Here is a 24,643-nt window from a genome sequence, read left to right as displayed (position 1 = left end):
ATTTTTGTTTTGGGCATGAACGCTATTGATTAAGATACAGCTTCCAAAGATATGCAATCCCCGGTTTAGTTTTAGCTAAATATTCCTTTAAAGTCTGTTGAGAATTAAATATATAGGGATATGCATTGTTCAATATACACTTATAAGGCCTAAGTAACTACGGTCCAATGGTGTAGGGTATAATAATGTCTTTTTAAAGACCACCACTGTGGTACAGGGTATTATAGATTTGTGCATTTGTTTGCAACGCTAAGAAGGAAAAGGGCTAGACCCATCGATAAGTATACGGATCGGCTTAGAATCACTTCCTGATTCGATTTAGTTATGTCTGTCTGTCTGTCCATGTATTTTTGTAATCAAAGTACAGGTCACATTTGTAGTCCGATTTTCACAAAATTTTGCGAGCTAAATCCATCGGATAAAAATTGCGACCTGTAGTTTGTACACATATTAACATGGACAGACGGACGGATAGTCGGACGGACATAGCTAAATCGAATCAGAAAGTGATTCTGGATCGATCAGTATGCTTGTCAATGGGTCTATCTCTCTTCTTTTTGGGTGTTACAAACTAATTCACTAAGTTATAATACCCTGTACCACAGTAGTGTTGTAGGGTATAATCATTCCAATCAGGAACTTAATATCGTATTACCATCACATTCTTTTTACATTTTGTTGTAAAGAACGATTTGATCTTTTTATTACGCATTCCCAAACACTGTGTTATTCTTGGCTATCGTGCTGGCCACCAAAGGAATGCACGCACTTACACATATTGACAAAAATAGAAACAAACACAGAAAGCGAGAGCTTATTTGAATAGTCTTTCTTCTGCCAGTTCCTACAACGCCTCAGATAATGGAAGCTATGAAACCCGTTTGGACATTCCACCAGTATCATGATGCGCAACGACAGCGTGTTGCGTTAAAGAAATTAAAGTGATGGGACGCAGTTAGTAGTTGTGGTGTTTTTTCTGCTTCAGAATATTAATAAGCCCTTTTACCTCCGGCCATTGACCTATCTGAAAACTAGCCATATGATTTAAATTTAATTCATGAATACGCACTACGCACTGGATGGTCGAATTTAAATCAAAAAAGAGATCGATGTTGAATGAGCAGGAAGTCTGGTGCCGATTCGAATGAACTTTACGGGATCTAAGAATTTAAAGACACTTGTCAAAAGTAATGGGCCTAGAAAATTTAAATATTTTTTTTCAAAGAAACTCGATTCAGAATAATTTCTGCTGATTGTACAATGAACTTTGAAACGTGATTCTTTAATTAACGATAGGTGTAAGAAAAAATGCTCTTCAATAAAATAAACAATTATATAGCGGAATTTTGAGTTTTGACGTGTTAGGAACATACCGGATTCAAATGGGAAATAATTTGCATTGTTAAAAAGTCCTCAATATTAATATATTGCTTGAAGTCCCAAAACAAATATCTTGTTTTAAATCCCCGTCCCGTTGGAGGCCACCGCAGCGTAGAGGTTAGCATGTCCGCCTATGACTCTGAACGCCTGGGTTCGAATCCTGGCAGGAACATCAGAAAAATTTTCAACGGTGGTTATCCCCTCCTAATTGTGGCGACATTTGTGGGGTACTTTGCCATGTAAAAACTTCTCCCCAAAGAGGTATCGCTCTGAGGCACGCCGTTCGGACTCGGACATCACTCATTGATTTGTGAGAAGTTTGCCCCAAAGTCCCCAAAATATATATCTTTCTTTGAAAACATGTCAACAAATCTCTTAATATGGTTTTGTTTTGCACGTTCCAAGAAAGAACCTTTGCAGATGTTAACCTTTAGACCTAACTGGACAACCTACTCTGTTTGTTTATTTCTAAATCTCTTTATCAGAAATGCACAAAAGTAGTTCATTAATATCTTTTTCTAAATGGTGAATAAGGCAATTCAATAGCTTTAAATGCTTAATGATTATTCTATCCAATAATAACTTAATTTAAACGTTGGTAGGCTTCGAACGTGGTCTTAGAGACAAAGATGATGCAGAACTAAGCATAGGTTGATAAGAACTATCGTTTCATTGCTAAAAGCTTACAACGTTTTTTTATATTTAACCAACACGCAGGGGATGTCCCCTTTACATGTAGGGCATTGCCTTGGCGAATGGAATATCAGGAGTAGGGCGGTCGTAAATAGTGGGAAAGATATTTGCCGGAAGTCGATTGTCCAGGCAAAAAATTAGTTTTCACGGTAATGCAGGGTTTGGTCAACTGCCCAATCTGGTGTGCGTTCCTAGAAACTCTTGTGTAGTGGCGAACCTCGCTACTTTTAGAGATAAGGAAACGTAGCTCTGCGAAGCAAACACCATCATAGTATCGATATAAAAGCGCTGCTTACATTCCGGCGGTGCTCGAGGGAAACAATAGAGTTGGATATCCTACCATCGTCGACCAACACCATCGCTCTCCTTTGAACCCCGTCAAGTAGCTACAAAGAGAATTTTGGAGCCTCCGCCCATACATAGGAGTTATATTCTATCTTAGGCCTGATGTAGGTTGTGTTAATAGTGAGACCCCACTCTGAAATGGCCAGCATGTCCCGACAGAGTGTTTCGTTCATAATCCGCCTCTTGAAGACTCGGTCTATGGTCGATAGACAGAAGTTGCTGCCATCTGCAAATGAGTAGATCGGATTTCAATGGATGAGAATCCATCTTTAACAACTCGAATAGAGTGATCTCTAAGAAAGATCGATATAAACCGAACGAAGTCATTACCCACAACAAAAGGGACTAGTCATGACGAAAGTGCACCGTGCAAACCTTATCAAGGTTTGCCTAGATTACCATGCACGTTAAGCAAAGTTGAAGAGGTTCCGTAATGCTTAGACAGAACAAGTGTTGATATACCAAATAACTCACAATATGGTAAATAACCATGCTCTCCATGACCTTAAAAAGCGGGGAGCACAAAGCAATTGACCGGTAATTTACAGAGTTTGGGAATCGGCTTAACGTTCGCAACCTTCCAACACGCTGGGAAACTCCCGCACGGTAAGCAAAGTTGAAGAGGTTGCGTATTTGACGAGCAAGTGTCGAAGAACACTTAGATAAGTGAAGTGTTGGTGAAATTTCCTACAAACATTTCAACCAGTAGGTTAGCCTAAGCAACCGCGTCATTTAATATCTGATTATCTTTAACTAGAGTCACAATAGTCGACGAGTTGCCTTTTATCCTTTTTACAAATGATCAAAAGCTCTTACTTCCCCTTGAAGAAGCAATAACTTTGGCACGTGTACGTAATAAATGACTTCATTCCAATAAGGATAATCCTTTCTATCATTTCAGCCGCAGCATTTATGTCGTTGTTCAAAAAAGTTTTCAATTCAAATGCTGGAAAAAAAGATGCTGAAATAATGCAACGATCGGGGTTACCAAGAGGGGCAAGAATATTAACTTCATACTTTTCGAGGTTACCGACCATTGACCTGTTCCGTAAACGTGTCCGATTTAGGTATGTTTCGGGGAGTGTGGTTGTCCTCCAAACACTTAGCCCTGAAAATAAATCAGTATCGTGCTCTACTCTCAAATATCATCTATCTGAACCCCATATTTTCATTGGACTCAAAGTTGGATATAAAATTCGTTTTCTAATCTCAAATACCTTTTTATACCCTCCACCATAAGATGGGGGGTATACTAATTTCGTCATTCTGTTTGTAACTACTCGAAATATTCGTCTGCGACCCTATAAAGTATATATATTCTTGATCGTCGTGACATTTTATGTCGATCTAGCCATGTCCGTCCGTCTGTCCGTCCGTCCGTCCGTCCGTCCGTCCGTCTGTCTGTCGAAAGCACGCTAACTTCCGAAGGAGTAAAGCTAGCCGCTTGAAATTTTGCACAAATACTTTTTATTAGTGTAGGTCGGTTGGTATTGTAAATGGGCCATATCGGTCCATGTTTTGATATAGCTGTCATATAAACCGATCTTGGGTCTTGACTTCTTGAGCCTCTAGAGGGCGCAATTCTAATCCGATTTGAATGAATTTTGGCACTACGTGTTTTGTTATGATATCCAACAACTGTGCCAAGTATGGTTCAAATCGGTCCATAACCTGATATAGCTGCCATATAAACCGATCTGGGATCTTGACTTCTTGAGCCTCTAGAGGTCGCAATTATTATCCTATTTGCCTGAAATTTTGTACGACGGATTCTCTCATGACCATCAACATATGTGTTTATTATGGTCCGAATTGGTCTATAGCCCGTTACAGCTCCTATATAAATCGATTTCTCTATTTTACTTCTTGAGCCCCCAAAGGGCGCAATTCTTATTCGAATTGGCTGACATTTTACACAGGCCTCCAACATATAATTTAATTGTGGTCCAAACCGGACCATATCTTGATATCGCTCTAATAGCAGAGCAAATCTTTTCTAATATCCTTTTTTCCCAAAGAAGAGATGCCCGGAAAAGAACTCGACAAATGCGATCCATGGTGGAGGGTATATAAGATTCGGCCCGGCCGAACTTAGCACGCTTTTACTTGTTTTTTAAATCCCTTATTGCAAAAGTCAGCAAATATTTTAGCTTTTTGGAGAGATCCACTCTCTTTAGGACCCAAATTGCCATGGTGAGCAAATACGTCCTATTTGAAGGTTTTTATGGGGGTGGGACGTCCCCTAGACAGTTGGTCCCGAATGTTGATATCAGATTCGTGGGCTACTCCAAAATACCTTTCATTTGCGCCCCATATTTGCATAGTCGGCAAACATATCCTGTTTGGTAAGTTGTTTTCGGGGATGGGGCGGCTATTCAGTGACTTTCTCTGAAAATATATATCAGCTTCGTATTCTACTCTAAAGTAGCTCTTATTTGAGCCCCATATTGCAATGGTCAGCAAATACTTCCTATTTGGGTCGTGTTATGGGGTGGGTTGGCTCCATAAAAAATTTTTCCCGAATATTGACTTCAGATTCGTTCGGCACTTCCAAAGACCTTTCATTTGAGCCCCATATTGCTATACTCTTTGGGGGTGTTTTTGGGGAGGGGCGGCCTCCAAAGCACTTGGTTCCACATTTGGATATCATATTCCTATTCTACACTCAAATGCCTTCTACTTGAACCCCATATTGCGATGGTCAGTAAATAAGTCCTGTTTGGGGATGTTTTTAGATTCGTATTCTACTCGTTAATACCGTTCATTTGAGTCCGATATTGCCATGGTCGGTAAATATGTTCGATTTAGGTGTTGTTTTTGGGGTTGGGGTGATCCCCCAAACACTTGGCGCCACATTTGGGTATCAGATTCGTATTCTACTCTTAAATAGCTTTCATTTGAGTCCTATATTGTCGTGATTGGTATATATATATATATTTGGTAGTTTTTGGGGGGGTCCCCCTAGGTACCCCATCCGAAATTTGGATACCAAATTTTTGTTTTCAAGTTACGGGAGCACAAAAAAGTTAAGAGAGCACAAAAAATTTCGCTTAAATTGCACCATCCATCTCCGAAATCTGGAGTTTCTGAAAATAAGGGTAAGGGGGAGGGTCCGCCTCCCTTCAGATATCAAAAAATATCCAATAAAATACCAAAAAGGACCCTATTTTCACCACGGGATCATTGTGCACTGTGAAAATTTCAAGAAAATCGGTTCAGGCGTTTTTGACTCTATACGGAACAGACAAACAAATTGATTTTTATATATAAGATTTGGCAACTATACAATTCACTATATTAAGGCTACATGAAGTTTATTTATATTAACAAGTACGTATGTTTATTTTGTTGTGTATTTTAAACGAAACATCAATATAACTTTCACTGTCATGTCTAGGATGGCGTTATAATTGAAAAATACTAAATACCAAATATTGTCAGCAACTGTTGGTTGACAGCAGCGTTAAATTCTAAAATTGACTGCGCAGATTTTATAGTTTGTGACAACTAAAAGCTCTTTGTGTAAACATAAATATCACAAGGTTACACTGTGTACAGAAAAAAAATGTCTCACCTTACAAAATGTATTGTTCTGAGAATTATATGTATGTCAATGAACATGAAATGCAGTAATTCTATTTACTCGGCTTAAAATGTGCAAATATGGAAATTCACAGAATTCGCCGATATATGTGATTAAATCATTCATTGATAATTTTTACAGGAATTAGTCGTAAATATTTGTAGTACCAGGCATTCGTTTTTAAATTAAATTCTTAAATTCCATTGTAATAAAGAATGATATGATGCCGAGTTGATGGTTGTATTTATTAACAAGTGTTGCTTAGATGTCGCATGTCTTTATATTTGAAAAGCGAATTCATCTTCTTTTAATTTTCGAACTTCAGCGCATTTTGCATCAATAAAAGATACTGAACAAAGGTAGTTGAAAAAAAAAAGTTATTTGTTTAATCAATCTAAAATACAGTAAAACAGAAAAATTTCTTAATAAACCATTTTTAGACATAGAAATATAGAGTATTTAATGTTTATAGTATTTATAAAATTCCTGCTTCTAAGTGGCAATTTCAAAACAGACGTCTGTACAAACTTATTGTACTTATAACTTTTATTTCCTACACCCAGAGAAAACATTGGTTGGAATTCGATTGTAAGAACAAAAAGATAATAATGTAAAAAAAATTTCAATTGTTTGAACCACAGTTTGGTTATTTTCATAGTTCAGTAGCTATCTTAACTACGATACAATAAATGGGGTTAAAAGAAGATGCTCCTTATCGATATATTAGTTCCATCAATCATTTCCATAAAAATATAAATTCGTTTTGCTTCTGCCAATTGTATCAACAACGTTTTATTTTCTGCAGTACCACCAAAGAGTTAACACAACACCTTTATGGTAGTTTTGCTTATTACCCTACCGGTAGTTGTGCTAACTGCCATATCGGAGTTCTACTAACCCCTTGCCGGTAGTTGGGCTAACTATCCTTCCGGCAGTTAGTATTGCATATAAAAGTTTCGCATACAACTGAAAAATTGGGAATCCGAGATTCGAGTCCCCCGGCCGGCCAATTTTTTTTTTGTTATTTTTTCTGTAAACTTATTTAAGAAAATTCGGCTCGAAAAATATGTATTTATTATCAAACATTTTTTTAAAAAATGGTTTCCAAACGTTTTTATACCCACCACCATAGGATGGGGGTATACTAATTTCGTCATTCTGTTTGTAACTCCTCGAAATATTTGTCTAAGACCCCATAAAGTAAATATATTCTTGATCGTCATGACATTTTAAGTCGAACTAGCCATGTCCGTCCGTCTGTCTGTCGAAAGCACTCTAACTTTCAAAGGAGTAAAGCTAGACGCTTGAAATTTTGCACAAATACTTCTTATTAGTGTAGGTCGGTGTGGATTGTAAATGGGCCATATCGGTCCATGTTTTGATATAGCTGTCATATAAACAGATCTGAGATCTTGACTTCTTGAGCCACTAGAGGACCCAATTCTTATCCGATTTGGCTGAAATTTGCATAAAGTGTTTTGTTATGATTTCCAACAACTGTGTTGAGTATGGTTCAAATCGATCCACAGCCTGATATAGCTGCCATATAAACCGATCTGGTATTTTGACTTCTTGAAACTCAAGAAGGTCTTATTATTATCCGATTTGGCTGAAATTTTGTACAACGGCTTCTTCCATGACCTCCAACATGCGTGTCAAATAGTGTCTGAATCGGTTTTTAGTCTGATACAGCTCCCCTATAAACCGATCTCCCTATTTTACCTCTTGATCCCCTAAAAGGCCCAATTCTTATTCGATTTGGCTGAAATTTTATATATATACTTCTACTGTGGCCTCCAATTTTTGGTAGCATAACATAAACTAGACAAAAACCTCAAAACCAACGTTGGTTGTCACAATAGCATAGTTGAGGTTGGCAAAAAATATTGGTTGAGACAACAAATCTGTTTTCTGGGTGTATATGAGTGGGCCGTTTTAATTCAAAATTCCATTTTTATACCCACCACCGTAGGATGAATATACCCCCTATTCATTTAGTCATTCCGTTTGCAACACATCGAAATATCAATTTCCGACCCTACAAAGTTATATATTTCAAATCGTCGTAAAATTCTAAGACGATTAAACGATGTCCGTGTGTCTGTCCGTCCGTCTGTTGTAATCAATCTAGAGTCTTCAAAAATTTTAATATTGAGCTGAAATTTGGTACAGAGACGACTTTTTGATGCACGCTGGTTAAGTTCTGGAACGGGCCAAATCGGACTATATTTGGATATAGCTGCTTAATAGACCGATTTTCCGATAAAGGATCTAATGCCCATAAATGCTTTATTTTTTATTCGATTTTGGTGAAATTTGAAACAGTGAGTATTTTACTCACTGACAACTGACCCAAATATGGTTCAGATCGGACTATATTTAGCTATATCTACCATATAGACCGATCTCCCGATAAAGGGTCTGAAGACCATAAAAAATTTATTTATTACCCGATTCCGCTGAAATTTAAAACAGTGGGTTATTTTAAGCCTCCCGACATCTGACCTAAATATGGTTCGGCCGGGCCGAACTTAATGCCTTTTTAATTCTTTATGGTTAATATTTTATCGTAGCTTTTTAAATTTGATAATAATTGACGAAATAAAAATAGTAAATAATTGAATCCCACTTAGTTCACATATAAACATTTTATGTATGTTATACAAGCGGATAAAGAATCTATGATCGATTAATTGAATAGTGGAGAGAGGAGAGAATCAAACAACATTGGATGAGTACAAAGTCTTTATACACAAAGGCGTGCCATCATAATTCATAATGAAGTTTCTTTAAACACCTCGCCAAAGGAATATCGCAATAACAACTAATCTCCAATTGCCACAAGAAGGCCATACAATAACAATAATAATAAAAAAATTAGCAGCTTAACCCAACAAATAAAAGACATAATAATTTTAAAAGCTATCACTCGGTAGAGTTTTAAGTGTAGGCACAATAAACTAAATTTGGGATCAAAGTATTCATTATTTGCACTATTACCATTATTATTTTTCAATGCCAAGGTAATACAAAAATTCGCACCGTAGTATCAACTAAGTGAACATATAAATAAAAAATATTTCTTTTCTTGAACATTCGTTTTCTTGGACTTTCAGAGAGGTTAATGCCATAGCATACCATTAAATTGAAATCAATTCAATACACTCCCCAATTTATATAATGTTTAGCACTAATCACATTGATCAGTCAATTATTCGTACGCACATAGAAAAGCTAAAACACGGTGTTGTCAATTAGGACCGTATAGTGACCCCAAATGTGAAGCGATATACTGATATCATCAGTGGAGTTGGGTAGTTCCGGATGGAACTAGTTCATTGGAACTCATCCAATTAAGGAACTGCTGTAACTAGTTCCATCTCTTTCCTTCTTATAGTTCCTTTTTTGCATGTACACTTTTCTTTTGCTCCCTTTTGTTAATTTGTAGACCAGCTGATTGACATGCCATATTTTTCAGCTTCATACAGCAACTAAATAGAAGCGTCAACTTTTTTTAATGGACAACAACTGTGTACGTTGTGATTTAAGTGAAAGGAAAATAAATTTTTTGTGGCAACCACATTAAATGAATGTGGTGGCACAAATATAGAAACGTGGGCACCTCACCAAAGAGGGTGAGGTGTCCTTTCCTTTGGTGGCATCCACATATTATTTTTTTATTGTCAATAAATCTTTTAAGGTTAAAAACCAAATTCCAAGCCCCTTTCTTGTTTTCTATGAAGAAAAAGGGGATCGCAAATAAAAAAAGATCTAAGGAACTAAGAAAAGGAACTAGTTCGTTTTGTGGAATGGAACTAAAAGAAGCGATCACTTAAAGGAACTAAAATGCCCACATCTAATCATCAGGTGCTCAAATCTACAATAAGGATAAAGTAGTAGTGTTACTGCATGATATATACCCAGATAAAATGGCAGAACCTACAAATTTTAGTTATCAAAATTTCCAAAAACAAGCTCTCTGTCTGTTGCGAAATTTTGGTTCAATTGATAGCAAAAACTCTCTGCTGAGTTTTTGTAGTTAATTTTTCTGCTATTGAGTAAAAAAAACCCTTCAAAATTTTATAAGTAAACCTTTAGATGACGTCAAAAATCGAACTGTATATCCCTATTCTAATTTCTACATGATTAACCACCAGGGATTCCGTTAAAAATTTAACATTAGCCCTGTTCGCTTATTTTTCCAGTAAAATTTGCAGTAAGTACTGCCTTTATTACTATCTTCTGCTATTTATTTGAAGTAAACAACTGGTTTTCATAAAACATCTGTTCGATGCTGCAAATTTCAACTGAGAAAAAAACTCCAGTAGAAATTTTCAAGCTTTCAATTACCAAACTCTCAAAATTTTGCTCGCTCTCACGCACTTTCCCGCTTTTATCTGCTGGCAGTGAATTACGCGAACTATTTTCACTAACAATTTGTGGAAATTTGGACAAATTTTTGAGTACGCTAACACACATATTATTAACTCAGTTTGTATTTCAATTATTATGAAACAATCAAATCGAGAATTAATTGCTGCTTGTATGGTATCAAGAATTCATATCGGGGTATCGGTATTTATGGCGGCCTATAACTGGTATATGCCCCTCGGATCATACTTGGCACGAATGCTTTCCAACAAATCGGATGAAAATTCAGGCTTTTATGGGCTCAAGAAATCAAATCCGTGGATCTATAGACCGATTCGAATCATAGGTTAGGTTAGGTAAGAGTGGCAGTCCTTCACAGACTCACTTAGACAATTTAAGTCCATTGTGATACCACAGTAGCAACAGATCAAGGCTTCTGGCGGGAATCGAACCCACGACCCCTGCACTGGAAATCCAAGCTTGCTACCAACTCGGCTACCGGGGCGCCCTCGAATCATACTCAAAATCGATCTCGGAAGTCAGAGCCTTGGTCCAAATTTCGGCCAAATCGGATGAAAATTGTGGGCTCTTAAAGTCAAAATTGGAGATCGGTTTATATGGGAACTATATCAGTTTGTAAACCAATTCGGTTCATGTTCGGCACGGATGTTGGAGGTCAGAACAAATAGCTTGGGCCAAATTTCAGCCAAATAAGAGTGAGCGCAATTACAATCCGATTTGATCGATCCAGGATCATTCCTGTCCAAGGATGGCTCCCCATCTGCAAAACTGCGGTTACTTTACGAAGGGTTGTTCAGGGTGAAAATACGACTTTAACTTAATAAATATTCACTCGTTTTAATCATCCATAAGTGCATACTTAAAATTTCACTTTCAATACTTTAGCAAACAATATGTTTCTAAAATTTTATGGCGATGGTTTTATTATCCATATGATCACGCTTTTGCAATTATGATTAGACCTAGAACTTTCCGAAAATGGGAGGAACTTTCTATAGATAAACAAGTTATAGTCCGATACGGGCCATAGTCCGATACGGGCCATAAATAAATGCTGACCATTGTAAGTCATTGTGTAATATTTCAGTTTATTCGGATAAGAATTACGCCTGGCAGGGGCTGAAGAAGCAAAATCGAGAGATAGGTTTATATGGGAGCTGTATCAAGCTATTGATCGATTCAGATCATATTAGACACGTATCATGTGAGAAGCCGTTGTACAAAATTTCTGCCGAATCGGATGAGAATTGCGCGCTCCATTGGCTCAAGAAGTCAAGAGCGAAGATAGGTTTATATAACAGCTATACAAGATTATGAACCGATTTGAATCACACTTAACACGGTTGTTGGAAGTGATACCAAAACACGACAAGTAAAATTTCAGTCAAATCGTAGAGGCTCAAGAAGTCAAGACCCTAGATCGGTTTATATGGCAGCAATATCAAAACATGGACCAAAACACGACATGCAAAATTTCAGTCAAATCGGATGAGAATTGCGTCATCTAGAGGCTCAAAAGTCAAAACCCAAGATCGGTTTATATGGCAGCTATATCAAAACATAGACCGATTTGAACCATACCTAGCGCAATTTTTGGAAGTGATACTAAAACACCACGTGCAAAATTTCAGTCAAATCGGACAAGAATTGCGCCCTCTAGAGACTCAAGAAGTGAAGACCCAAGATCGGTTTTTATGGCAGGCGAGGCGAGTCCGTATGGCTTGCTCAGTGAAAAATATCATTTGTTTTCTATTGTAAAGGGTAATTTTTTAGCTATTATCTTTTTGGCAACACTGTTTTAAACAGCTCACACACGTTTCGTGTTTTGTTTCACTGTCAAACATCTTCAATTTGGTTTATAATTTAACCATGAATCGTTGCACAAACGAATAACACTTGCAAATTATTGAGTTTTATTATCAAGATGTGTGCACGTTCCATTCCACATACGTAAATAAGCAGAATTGTCCATTTTGGAGTGGCATTGCAAGAGCTACCAATGCATCTAGAAAAAATCACAATTAGGTGCGGTTTATGGGCTGGTGGCATTATTGGACCGTACTTCTTTAAAGATGATGCGAATCGTAACGTAACTGTGAATGGTGAGTGCTGCCGTGAGATGATATCCAACTATTTTTTGCCAAACTTCAAGAGCTTGACTTGCATGACATGTGGTTTCAACTCGACCGTACCACATGCCACACAGCACGCGTAACAATGGACCTATTGAGAGGCGAGTTCGTTGAAAATTGTATTCTATGTACGGAACCGGTCAATTGACCGCCTAGATCGTACGATTAAACGCCTTTAGCCCGCTTCAATTGACGCACTGGAAGACATTTAGAAGCATCAATTCGTGAGATACCGTTTGAAATGTTGCAAGAGTATGCATTGGACTAAGTGGGTGGACCATTTGAGGCGCAGTCACGTTCAACATTTGCATGAAATAATCTTCAAACATTCAATTATATGGACTTTATTATCGATTCAAATAAAGAAAGAACATTTTCTGAATTGTAGATATCTTATTTGAATAACTTTCCTATTGCTCTAAAAAAATCACCCTTTATATTATTTGTAGACTTTGTAGACTACATATGTAAGTAAGATAAAGCTTTTCGGTTAATACATCTTTGATTGAACATTTTAAATTTCTGTTTTTGAAGTAAGGATGCTCCTTAATTTGTCATTCCTGCCATGCCAAATATCAACAAAGAATGAAAGATCCTAACAAAGTAACTTCACATGCAAAGACGTTCAATGACAAATCGAAATGTAAAGTCTTTACCAAGTATAAAACATAATCTCTACCACAATTTAGATGGTTTTGATTAATGGCATTTTATACTGAAAAAATGTCAAACAACCATTACGTCATAGAATATGCGAGAAGTTTGACCCGCATAATCTCATATTAAGCAAAACAAAAAAATCAAAATACAACAAACTATCATTTAATCTGCCAGATATGGAACAGAAAACTAAAAACCACAAAAGAAATCCCGATTACAAAAGATACGAATGCAAATGACTAAAGCTGACTGAAATCGAAGAAAAAACAAAACGACTAACAGATCATTAATAAAAGTTTTAAAAAAGGGTAAAAAAATATTTTGTCCAAAAAAAAAGTTAAAAATACACGTATATCCGAAAATTGCCACAGAAAGTAAAATAAATGAAAACTTCAAGGTTATCATATTTTATGTTTTAAAGGTGTGAAAAAGTTAAAAAAAACAATGGGTCCACACATGTCAACAAAATATTTCATTGGCGAATAATTTGCAAAAGTATGATATATCATCTATCCCTGGATTTACATCTTCTATCAAAACGGCAAATATTTACTTGATCGCATAATTCGATCACCAATCATAGGGCATTCAAAACGTAAAATAATTTTTTTCATTTGCCGCCAATCAGCCTATTAAAAGGGTAGACATGACAGAATCTTCAAATCTTGGACTGACATGAAATATATTGGGTTGCCCAAAAAGTAATTGCGGATTTTTTAAAAGAAAGTAAATGCATTTTTAATAAAACTTAGAATGAACTTTAATCAGATATACTTTTTTTACACTTTTTTCTAAAGCAAGCTAAAATTAACAGCTGATAACTGACAGAAGAAAGAATGCAATTAGAGAGTCACAAGCTGTGAAAAAATTTTTCAATATCGACTATATGAAAAATCCGCAATCACCCATATTTAAAACTATACTATCGCCAGACTTGAGAGAGATTAAGAAATTTGTTATTTTGTAAACCCGTACTAATAACATTTAAAGACAAAGACACATCAAATAGAAAACTTGCCTATTTTCTTGAGGATATTCTTGCTTTCCAGCTTCCTCACATTATAAAAGGAGGGTTATCCATTAGCTCTTACCCACTAGAGCCTATTTGTTTAAATAGGGTTATGAGTTATGCCACCCTTTTGTATGCAACACCATAGTTGAACTCTGCCCGCAATTTGGGTCACGAGTACAGAATTCCCAAAGGCAACTAGCTCTCGTAAAACTGGTTGTACGTACCGGATTGACCCGATGGAGTACTTAATCGGCAAGGGCTGCCGCCTCAGTGTACAATACAATACACTGCTATAACTACAACAACAAGATTCAAATCTTAAATTTTTTAACATTAGTCAAGAAATCCTACCACAGTGTATTCGAACTATTAGGTCGAACTATTTCCTTCGCCAGATTGCTACTTATAATTAGAGAGCGGATACATATGCAATTGTATATATTTTTTGGAGCATCGGAAAAAATATTGAAAACACAGAAATTCGTTTCATCGAATGTAGGTTTAGAAAACGCTCAGAAATTTTTGCATATTTTATGCAAACTGCATATTTTGCATATTTTTTACATATTTTGCATATTTTTAGCATATTTTGCATATTTTGTGCATATTTGTTGACTAAACAAGTAAAAAGGCGTTAAGTTCGGCCGGGCCGAACTTTGGATACCCACCACCTCGGGTATATATGTAAACCACCTTCCATCAAAATGTAAACCACCTTCTATCGAAATATGTTCCGATTTGGACCAAATACTAATAAGTACAAGTCATTGTTCAATTGTGTATAACAAAATATTGGTCTTTTTAGTAGCTACATCTAAAAATAAAACGATCTGAATCATATACGAAACAGATGTTGAAAAGCTTAACATAAGTCACTGTCCCAAATATCAGCGAAATCGGACAATAAATGCGCCTTTTATGGCCCCAAAACCTAAAACCGAGAGATCGGTCTATATAGCAGCTATATCCAAATCTGGACAGATCTGTACCATATTGCAGAAGTATGTCAAGGGCCATAACTTAACTCACTGTCCCAAATTTCGGCGACATCGGGCAATAAATGCGCCTTTCATGGGCCCAAAACCTTAAATCGAGAATTCAGTCTATATGGCAGCTATATTCAAATCTGACCTATCAGGGTCAAATTGAAATGTCGAAGGGCCTCACACAACTCAGTGTCCCAAATTTCAGCAAAATCGGATAATAAATGTGGCTTTTATGGGCCTAAGACCCTAAATCGGAGGATCGGTCTATATGGCAGCTATATCCAAATCTGGACCGATCTGAACCAAATTGACGAAGGATGTCGAAGGGCCTAACACAACTCAGTGTCCCAAATTTCAGCGAAATGGGATAATACATGTGGCTTTTATGGGCCTAAGACCCTAAATCGGTCTATATTGCAGCTATATCCAAATCTGGATCAAATTGACGAAGGATGTCAAAGGGCCTCACACAACTCACTGTCCCAAATTTCAGCAAATCGGATAATAAATGTGGCTTTTATGGGCCTAAGACCCTAAATCGTCCGATCGGTCTATATGGCAGCTATATCCAAAATCTGGACAGATCTGAGCCAAATTGACGAAGGATGTCGAAGGGCCTAACACAACTCACTGTCCCAAATTTCAGCAAAATCGGTAAAATAAATGTGGCTTTTATGGGCCTAAGACCCTAAATCGTCCGATCGGTCTATATGGGGGCTATATCAAGATATATTCCATCTTCGAACTTAACCTGCTTATGGACAAAAAAAGAACCTGTGCAAAATTTCAGCTCAATATCTCTATTTTTAAAGACTGTAGGGTGATTTCAACAGACAGACAGATGGACATGTCAAATGACAAATGAATATACCCCCATCCTTCGGTGGTGGGTATAAAAACGCCAGTTATCGAAGATGGTTCAACCGATTTAAGCTTATTTTTGTATGTACCCTTATAGTAACTCAAAAATACGAATATGGTGGTAAGTTTGGGGTCAAGCTATTTGGTGAACGGCCCAACCCAAAAGAACTTTGGTAGAATGGGACAATATCTGATTGAAATCTAAGATATTTGGACACATGTCATCTAGACCCGACCGATGGGTATCTAAAATTTGGCTCTACAGAACTCTAAGATAGGCCCAAGTAGGTACATATATAAAAATTCATATACTTATTTACTGACCCTGGCAATATGGGGCACAAATAAAAGGTACTTGGGAGAAGAATACGAATCTTATATCAAATGTGGGACCAAGTGTTTGTGGGGCCGCCCCTCCCCAGAAACACACCCCAAGAGGACAAATTTACGACCATAGCAATTTGGGTCTCAAATGAAAGGTCTTTGGGAGTAAAGCACGAATCTGATATAAATACTTGGGAAAAGTGTCTATGGGGCCACCGCACCTCCATAACACCGCCCGGACGTAGGTCGGTTTTGCTGACCATTGCAATATGGGACTCAAATAAGAGGTATTTTATAGTTTAACATGAATCTTAGATAAATTTTCAGGGTCAAGTCAATGAGTGGCCGCTCTATCCCCCAAAACACTTTCCAAACCGTACATGTTTGCCGACTATAGAAAGTATTTGGGAGTAGATCATGAATGTGATTTCAACATTCGGTACCATCTGTCTAAGGGACATCCCACCCTCGCCATGACAATTTGGATCTTAAAGAGATTGGAGCTTGATATTGATAGTTTTTGGGCCCATACCCCAAACCGGACATATTTGCTGACTTTGCAAATGAAAGGTATTGGGGAGTAGAGCATGAAATTGGCACCCACTTTCGGGACCAATTTTCTGGGGTTTTACCCCTTTCCCAAAACACCCACAATCAGCAATTATTAACTGACCATCGCAATAATGGGCTAAAACAAAGGTATTTGGAAGTAGAATATGAATCTGATATCCAAATGTGAGACCATATGTCTGGGGCATCGCCCCTTCCCCAAAACACTCTCAAAAGAGTACAAATTTATCTACCATGGGCCATATGTTTCTCAAATATAAGGTACTAGAGATTGAATTGAGATGGAATTTGATAAAAAAAATTTCGACCAAGCATTTGGAGACGCCTCATCTCATAAACTTCCCTTAATCCTATGACAATAGGATATTTAAATAAATGGTATTCAAGAGTAGAGCACGACGCTTATATATTGTTTTTTCCGAGCTAAGTGCCTGGGGACCACCTCACCCCCGAGAACACCCCCAAATCGGACATCATGAGAATATCGGGTTCAAATAATGTCTTTTAAATGTGGAGTACATCCAAACTAAAACACTTCGAGCGAATTCATAGACCAATACAGATCAGATGATCTTTATATTGTTCTACTATTAGTCAAGCGATAAACATTTACTATTTTCGTAGCATGATATTCACTTAAAGCTCTTGAATTGTCGAAAATAAATATTCAAAGGACAATTTTGTTCCATATGAAGTAATAGAAGGCGCAACGGAGCGGGCCCGGTTCAGCTAGTATATATTAAAAATGAATTCAAATATACGAATTTTAAAATGTATTTAAAGAAACGGCTTCTTTTTTTTGCAAAACCCCTAACCAAAGACGAAACGCGTCCCATAGTGGTTGGTGTATGTTACTATCTTTGGCTTTACATGTCCATTTGCATCTCTGATCATTGAGCTCGTCTCGAAAGAGAAACAAACAAAAATTTTACAATTTAATGATCTCGCCCCAACAGGCAAAAAAATTGAAAAATGAAAAATTCGGCAGAACCCGGCCAGGATTCGAAACTGGGTACACGGAGCAACAGCGAGAGCCATTGCCGTTGTCTTGGCGTTCGAAACCATCAATACAACTTCCAACAGATGAACAAAATCATGGGTAGTACGGAAGAAGTGTAATTTACCACAGACAGAATGTCTGCCATAACACAAGAATAAATGCATTGGAAAAAGTACAGCTAATAAGCAGGGTTGTTGAGCTTGGTTAATGTGGTAATTGTATCATAGATGCGTTTTCGCAATTAATACGATTCAAATACAACATACCAACGCACGGCCCTTGAAGCCATCACACCTAATATGGTTGAAAAGTCTTCTAGCCAAAGACGAAACGCTATCTTTGGCTTTACTTTTCCATTTGCATCTCCGATCATTGAGCTCGTCTCGAAAGAGAAACAAACAAAAAACCCCGATACGTTGAAAATGCGGAAGGCAAATGTTTAAGAATCTGATCAACTTAAATAATAAGATCACTCCATATGGGAGCTATACTAAGATATAGACCGATCTGAAACATATTTGGTACAAATATCAAAAATCTAAACGCAACTCGTTGTGTCAATTTTCAGCGAAAACGGCAAATAAATACGACTTTAATGGGCCTAAGACCTTAAATCGGAAGATCGGTCTTTATGGGAGCTATGATAAGATATAGACCGATCTGAACCATATCAAAGATCTAAACACAACTCGTTGTGCCAAATTTCTGCAAAATTGTATAATAAAAGTCGCTTTTATAGGCCTAAGACCCTAGATCGGACCAAGTTTGTTCTTGGGTTACAATTAGAGGAAAATGGGTTTAAAGAGAACATTTGTACCCACAAAAGTACTTAGAACTCAAACCATTAAATCATTGAAGGTTCTAAACGTATCTATTTTTGCTCGTACATTTTGCATATTTTTTGCATACATCAGATATGATGTCAAAATCCGTTTTCTTACGCCAAATGCATAAATACAATTTTTGGTCAAAATCGGTCCATAAACAAAAAATGCATATATATCCGCTCTCTACTTATAATATATTCGATAAGTAGGGGTGTGCTACTTATACCATAACCCCCTAAATTTCCCCATAGTTGGTGATGTGCATTAGCATCACTAGACACAATGAGGTTTTTCTTCCTTGCAATAGCGGCGTCCACAAGCAACAATTTCGACTAAAATATTTATGTCAAATTCGTGCTGCACTTCCAAATCCCTCTAATTTGAGCACCCTATTTGCCAGGAACGGTAAATGTGAACCGTTTGGAGGGTGTTTTGGGGTAGGGGCGGCCACCGGCACTTTGCTCTGAAAATAGATCTCAAATTCGTTCTTTATTCCCAGTTTAGGGTGTGCTTTCCGTTTTGTACTCTCAAATGCCTAAAGGGTCAAATAACCCATTTGACGTATATTTAGGAGGAAAAGCGCCAATTAGACTTGAACACAAATTTTAATGTCATATTCGTAATCTACTCCCTTATACCTTTCATTTGAGTCCCATATAGCCATGGTCGGCTAATATGCCCATTTGGGGGAATTTGAGGGTGGGCGACCTCCCTTTACTTGGACCCAATGGTTTATTCCATATTTGTAATCTACTGCCTTATACTTTTCATTTGAGTCCCATATTGACATGAACTTCGAATATATCTGTTAAGAGGAGTTTTCGGGTTGCGGTAGCCAACCGATATTCGTATTCTACTCTCCAATACCTTTCATTTGATACCTGTATTGTCCCGATCGGTGCACTTTTGATTTTGGGTTGTGTTTTATTATCGTTTTTTAGTCTATACGGAACAAACAAACAGAGTCCCATATATCCGTGATACGTTATCTACTCCCGCATACTTTTCATTTGATACTCATATTGTCCTTATCGGTCCACTTTTGATTTTCGGTGGTGTTTTTTGGATAACGGTGGAGGTGGAGGGTCCTGACCATATTCTGAATCTATTCCCGAATACCTTTCATTTGAGTCCCATATTGTCATAATCGTCAAATAAACCCATTTCAAGGGGTTGTGGGGCTGGCATAGTACCTCACAAATGTTGCTAGCATTAGGAGGGGAAAACCATTTTTTAATTTGAATGAAAGCTACTTTTGTGCCCAATAGCATGATATATCAAACCAAGGTTGCTTCGGTGCAAATTGTTTTGAGGGTTTAAGGTCCGTTGAGAATCCTTAATTATTAAATCGTTTATGCTTTTTATAGGTTCTGCACCATTTACCAAATTTTTGTTTTGTTTTGCAAAGTGGTGCGTAATCTCAGCTGTTCGACTATGGGCTAATGATCGGATCAGGATTTTTTTGTACTTGAAGGCTTTTTACACAATAGCTGTGCTCGGGAACTCAAAAACTTGTCCAAATTTGCACAAATTCTACTTTATTTGCCAGCTGATGGAATCATCCTCATCGGAGAGCTACGATGAAACCAACACCGTTCCTTTCAATTTGTTTAGGAGGGAAGATGCTGTCATGGGATTGAGTGGTTCTAGCTGGGCAATTGAACTAGTGTCGCACAGTGGGATTAGAAAAAATTAGTGCAAATTAGTCTGCCAATTGTGAACGGATATCATAACAAAATACTTTGTGCAAAATTTCATTCAAATCGGATAAGAATTGCGTTCTCGAGTTGCTCAGAAGTCAAGACCCAAGATCGGTTTATATGGCAGCTATATCATGTTATGGACCGATTTAAACCATACCTGGCACAGTTGTTGGATATCATAACAAAACTTGTTGTGCAAAATTTCATTCCAATCGGAATAGAATTGCGCCCTTTAGAGGCTCAAGAAGTCAAGGCACAAGATCGTTTTATATGGCAGCTATATCAAAACATGGACTGATATGGCCCATTTATAATCCCAACCGACCTACACTAATAACAAGTATTTGTGCAAAATTTCAAGCGGCTAGCGTTACGCCTTCGAAAGTTAGCGTGCTTTCGACAGACAGACGGACGGACGGACATGGCCAGATCGACATAAAATGTCACGACGATCAAGAATATATATATATATTTTATGGGGTCTCAGACGAATATTTCGACAGTTACAAACAGAATGACGAAATAAGTATACCCCCATCCTGTGGTGGAGGGTATAAAAATTGTTTTCCAAGCAGGCAAAAAACAAACCAAAACAAAAACCATCTGTTTTTCCGCAAATTTTCACTGGAAGTCGTTCGCGTACTTTTGCTTGCAAATTTTTTAAAGAGAGTAAAATGGCTTTTACTCACCTGCAAATTTTAATTGGCAAATTTTTACTGGAAAATAACGCGAACAAACCTACTATAAGATGTTGCTAGGAACTGCACAGAGGTATATAAAAGATTTGATATTTTCATTGTCCATTTACTTTGCCTGTAAACCATTTCATCTTCCATTTTAAAGCCGTACCCACTATATACACCGACTGTTTATGACAGAATCGAATAAGAGCGCAAATATACTTAAGAGAATTTTCTAATTGGCTAACCAAAAACGTAAACAAAAAATGTTTCGCTCTTTGCTTAGGGTGCTCACGCTCCTGGGTTTTTTTTTTTTTTTTTGAATAAATGAATGTCGTTGTTGCTGTTTTATGCTTAATGGTGGGCACATGGATGGATATCTGACGTATGGAAGAATGTGCACATCCAAACATCCCCGTTGGTGGGAGGGGAAGACAATGGGCGGTGGTATGGATACGCGTGTGTATGTGTAGTTTAGATGTAAACGGCATGAAATTAATAAAATAAAAAGTAAAGAATTCATTTTAAGTAATAGGTGAAAAAGAGCAGACAATTACAAGAACAAACGCAAGTATTACTGAAAAAATGGGCGTAAAACAAAAAACTTCTTCCGTCCCTTATGGTAAGTAGCACCGCTTAATGTTGGGTGCGGCGGGAAATGAAAAGCAACCAACGACGCCGCTTACCACTAAACTAAGTTACTACTTACTTCCCACCGTCGCTTTGCTGTTGATTGCTTTGACGATGATGATGTTGTGATTCTCTTGAGAATAAAACGCCAACAACAAACACACTAAATTAAGGAATTTAACAATGTCGAATATGAAAAGTATGAAGCAGAAAAAAATATAGGAGCAACAATTGATTTGCCGAGAGATCTCGCATGAACTATAAATATAGGCAAGGTATGTATGCTTATACTTTGCGATGAGTAATATTAAAAAAAAGCATACAAAATATATAAATTTCACTTACTTCTTTTCATACGTTTTTCTTTTTGTAAACGCCAGTCAAATAGTTTCACTTTAACACAGCGGTAGGATGAATTAAACTATTTTATTTATTTCGATTTATAATAAAATGCGGGCATATTGTCACAAATCAAATGAAAATCACAATCGAAAACCAACGAACTAACAAATAAGAGAGGATATTAACCGAAACGAAAACAACAACGTTTTCATGGACGGCAGCGCGGCAGAACACACTCACCTAACTGTCACTAAATTAACTTAAACATTCCCCCATCACTCTCACTCTGTTTCCCATGAGAAGGAACAACAACACGCGGCTGTCATAGAAAACAATGTTGCCAACTTTAAGGTTATGCCTACTTTCATGGGTGTAAAGGTGATGCCTACTTGATGGCGCTAGTGAAAATGGCAGCTCGCAAGGCGTATTTAATAAGGTGGCCGCATCAGCACAGCTGATGGAACTTGATATGTCAATTCATTTTTGAATTCGCCTTGTTAAATAAAAACTTTAAAACAAAAATTCTTTAAATTTATTTTTGTGTTTTCTGCTGTTGTGGTACTTAAACTTAGGTTATATAATGCTACGCGTCTAACAACGTTAATCGCCATCAGCTTCACTCAGGGAACTAGGTTCATTGTGTAGTCCCCGAAATACATTTAAAAAGCGCTGAAGAACAAGAAAAAAAAATTTTCGGCAGTACAATGCCAGACATTAGAATGAAGAAGATAAGGAACCAACATGCATGATATTAATGGAAGCCAGGCGGGCTGAAGAAGTTCCCTCCTATCTGTCGTGTTAAGCCCATATTATAGCCAAGAATAGCGAAAGGACTATGTGCCTGGAAATAATGTAGACAGGAAAAAAGGTGTTCATTTATCCATAGTCCTGTGCCTATTCCCACAATTTTGGGGCTGTGCCACAATAGGTGCTCAACCGTCTACAACTCCTCCTCATCCCCACAAACTATGCGTAAATCCGTCATGCGTCCATAGCGACGTTCAAGTTCTGACATTGCAATGCATCAGTAGTGAGAGCGGCAGCTCCACCAAATGTAGGAGTGGACCCCAGAATACACCAAGTTACCTCATATTGGTGAATAGCTCCAACTGTATCTTTCGGAGGTTTACACCAGGTGCTCAACCGTCCACAACTCCTCCTCATCCCCACAAACCATGCGTAAATCCGTCATGCGTCCATAGCGACGTTCAAGTTCTGACATTGCAATGCATCAGTAGTGAGAGCGGCAGCTCCACCAAATGTAGGAGTGGACCCCAGAATACACCAAGTTACCTCATATTGGTGAATAGCTCTAACTGTATCTTTCGGAGGTTTACACCAAGCCCTTTGGCCAATCTTGGCAGCATACTATATTAAACGTCACCAAGATTAAACGTCATCCTCGTAGCCAACAAACAGTAACCCCTTCCATTTCAAATGATCTGAAAATACCACAAATATCCAAGAGTCTCAAAAAGGGGTACAAAACCCGTTCTTGTGGTGATTGAGTTCTAATCACAATATTCCTATTTGTGCCCTTCGTTAGTGGTAGGCTTAACATTCTGCTCATCAAAATAGTATGAATTCAATTCAGGAAGAACCTCATGTCCACCAGAGAGTAATACATTTGACGCATGTGATGTGTAGTCCCTGGTTACAAACGAGAAACAATGCCAGCCCAATTTGAATTGAGCCAGAACTACCCTGGTCTGCACTGGAGAGCTATTTTATCGCTACAATAAACTAGTGAAAACTATTTAAACCTGCCATCTTGGTAGTTTTGTGGGTAAAGCCTTTGGAATTAATGGAAACTTTAAACATTTTTTAATTTGCAAGCAAGAAGCTTGACACTAAAATAATAATAAACTTCTTTCTTCTTGTTCTGATTGGTTGAAGCAAATTTACCGTAAATTTTAAATGTCACGGCGAGTCGAATTTTTTCGCCCTGTATACAAAATTTTGACATATCAAGTTCCCAAAAAAGATGCTTTGTTGTAGCAATTCGCCGATGCGGCCACTTTATAAATACGCCTTGGCTGCTCGCCTTGTTTTCCTCTGAAAGCTATGATGCCTGTATCATTTGTGGTTTGAAAATTTTAGTTATTTCTCAATGCAAATTTATAAAGGTGGTCTCACGCGAACAGCTGTTTACGGCAAGCCAGGTTTAACGGTATTAAGTTGTCAGATTTTTGTTGGCATTCTCTTTGTTGTTATCGTCTTTCTCGCTGTGCTGGCAATACGTCGATCGGCAAGATGGCAGTTTGCACCATATGATTTGTGGTTTTTGTAAAAATGAGACCACCTTCAATTGTTTCGCCATGGTTTTTTCTATATCCATCATGCGACTGCAGCTTAACACACGTATTCGAGGTTTTGTTGCTCAAAACCTCGGTAGAATATTATTTTACCAAGATCATATGACGTTTACGAACTTTTCTCTTTTATTTAATCCGTTTAAATTTTATTATTTTTTTTTTTTTGTTGATATTTCATTATTTGGGATGTGCGTCAGTGCTTCCAACG

The 24,643-nt window shown here is 37.5% G+C and overlaps 1 protein-coding gene across 1 annotated transcript in view; it reads right to left on the bottom strand.

Moving 5' to 3' along the window:
- Positions 1 to 22,366, bottom strand: part of LOC106084351 (elongation of very long chain fatty acids protein 7) — a 113,772-nt gene extending 91,406 nt beyond the window's left edge. The window contains exon 1 of the mRNA XM_013247972.2: positions 22,124 to 22,366. The gene's annotated coding sequence lies outside the window, so the exon portion shown is untranslated. The remainder of the gene's footprint in view (positions 1 to 22,123) is intronic.
- Positions 22,367 to 24,643: the final 2,277 nt, after the last annotated feature.

The sequence above is a fragment of the Stomoxys calcitrans genome, chromosome 2 (genome assembly GCF_963082655.1).
Source record: "Stomoxys calcitrans chromosome 2, idStoCalc2.1, whole genome shotgun sequence".
NCBI lineage: Eukaryota > Metazoa > Arthropoda > Insecta > Diptera > Muscidae > Stomoxys > Stomoxys calcitrans.
The sequence above is the reverse complement of the archived record's forward strand: the minus strand, read 5'-3'. Positions and strand labels throughout refer to the sequence as shown.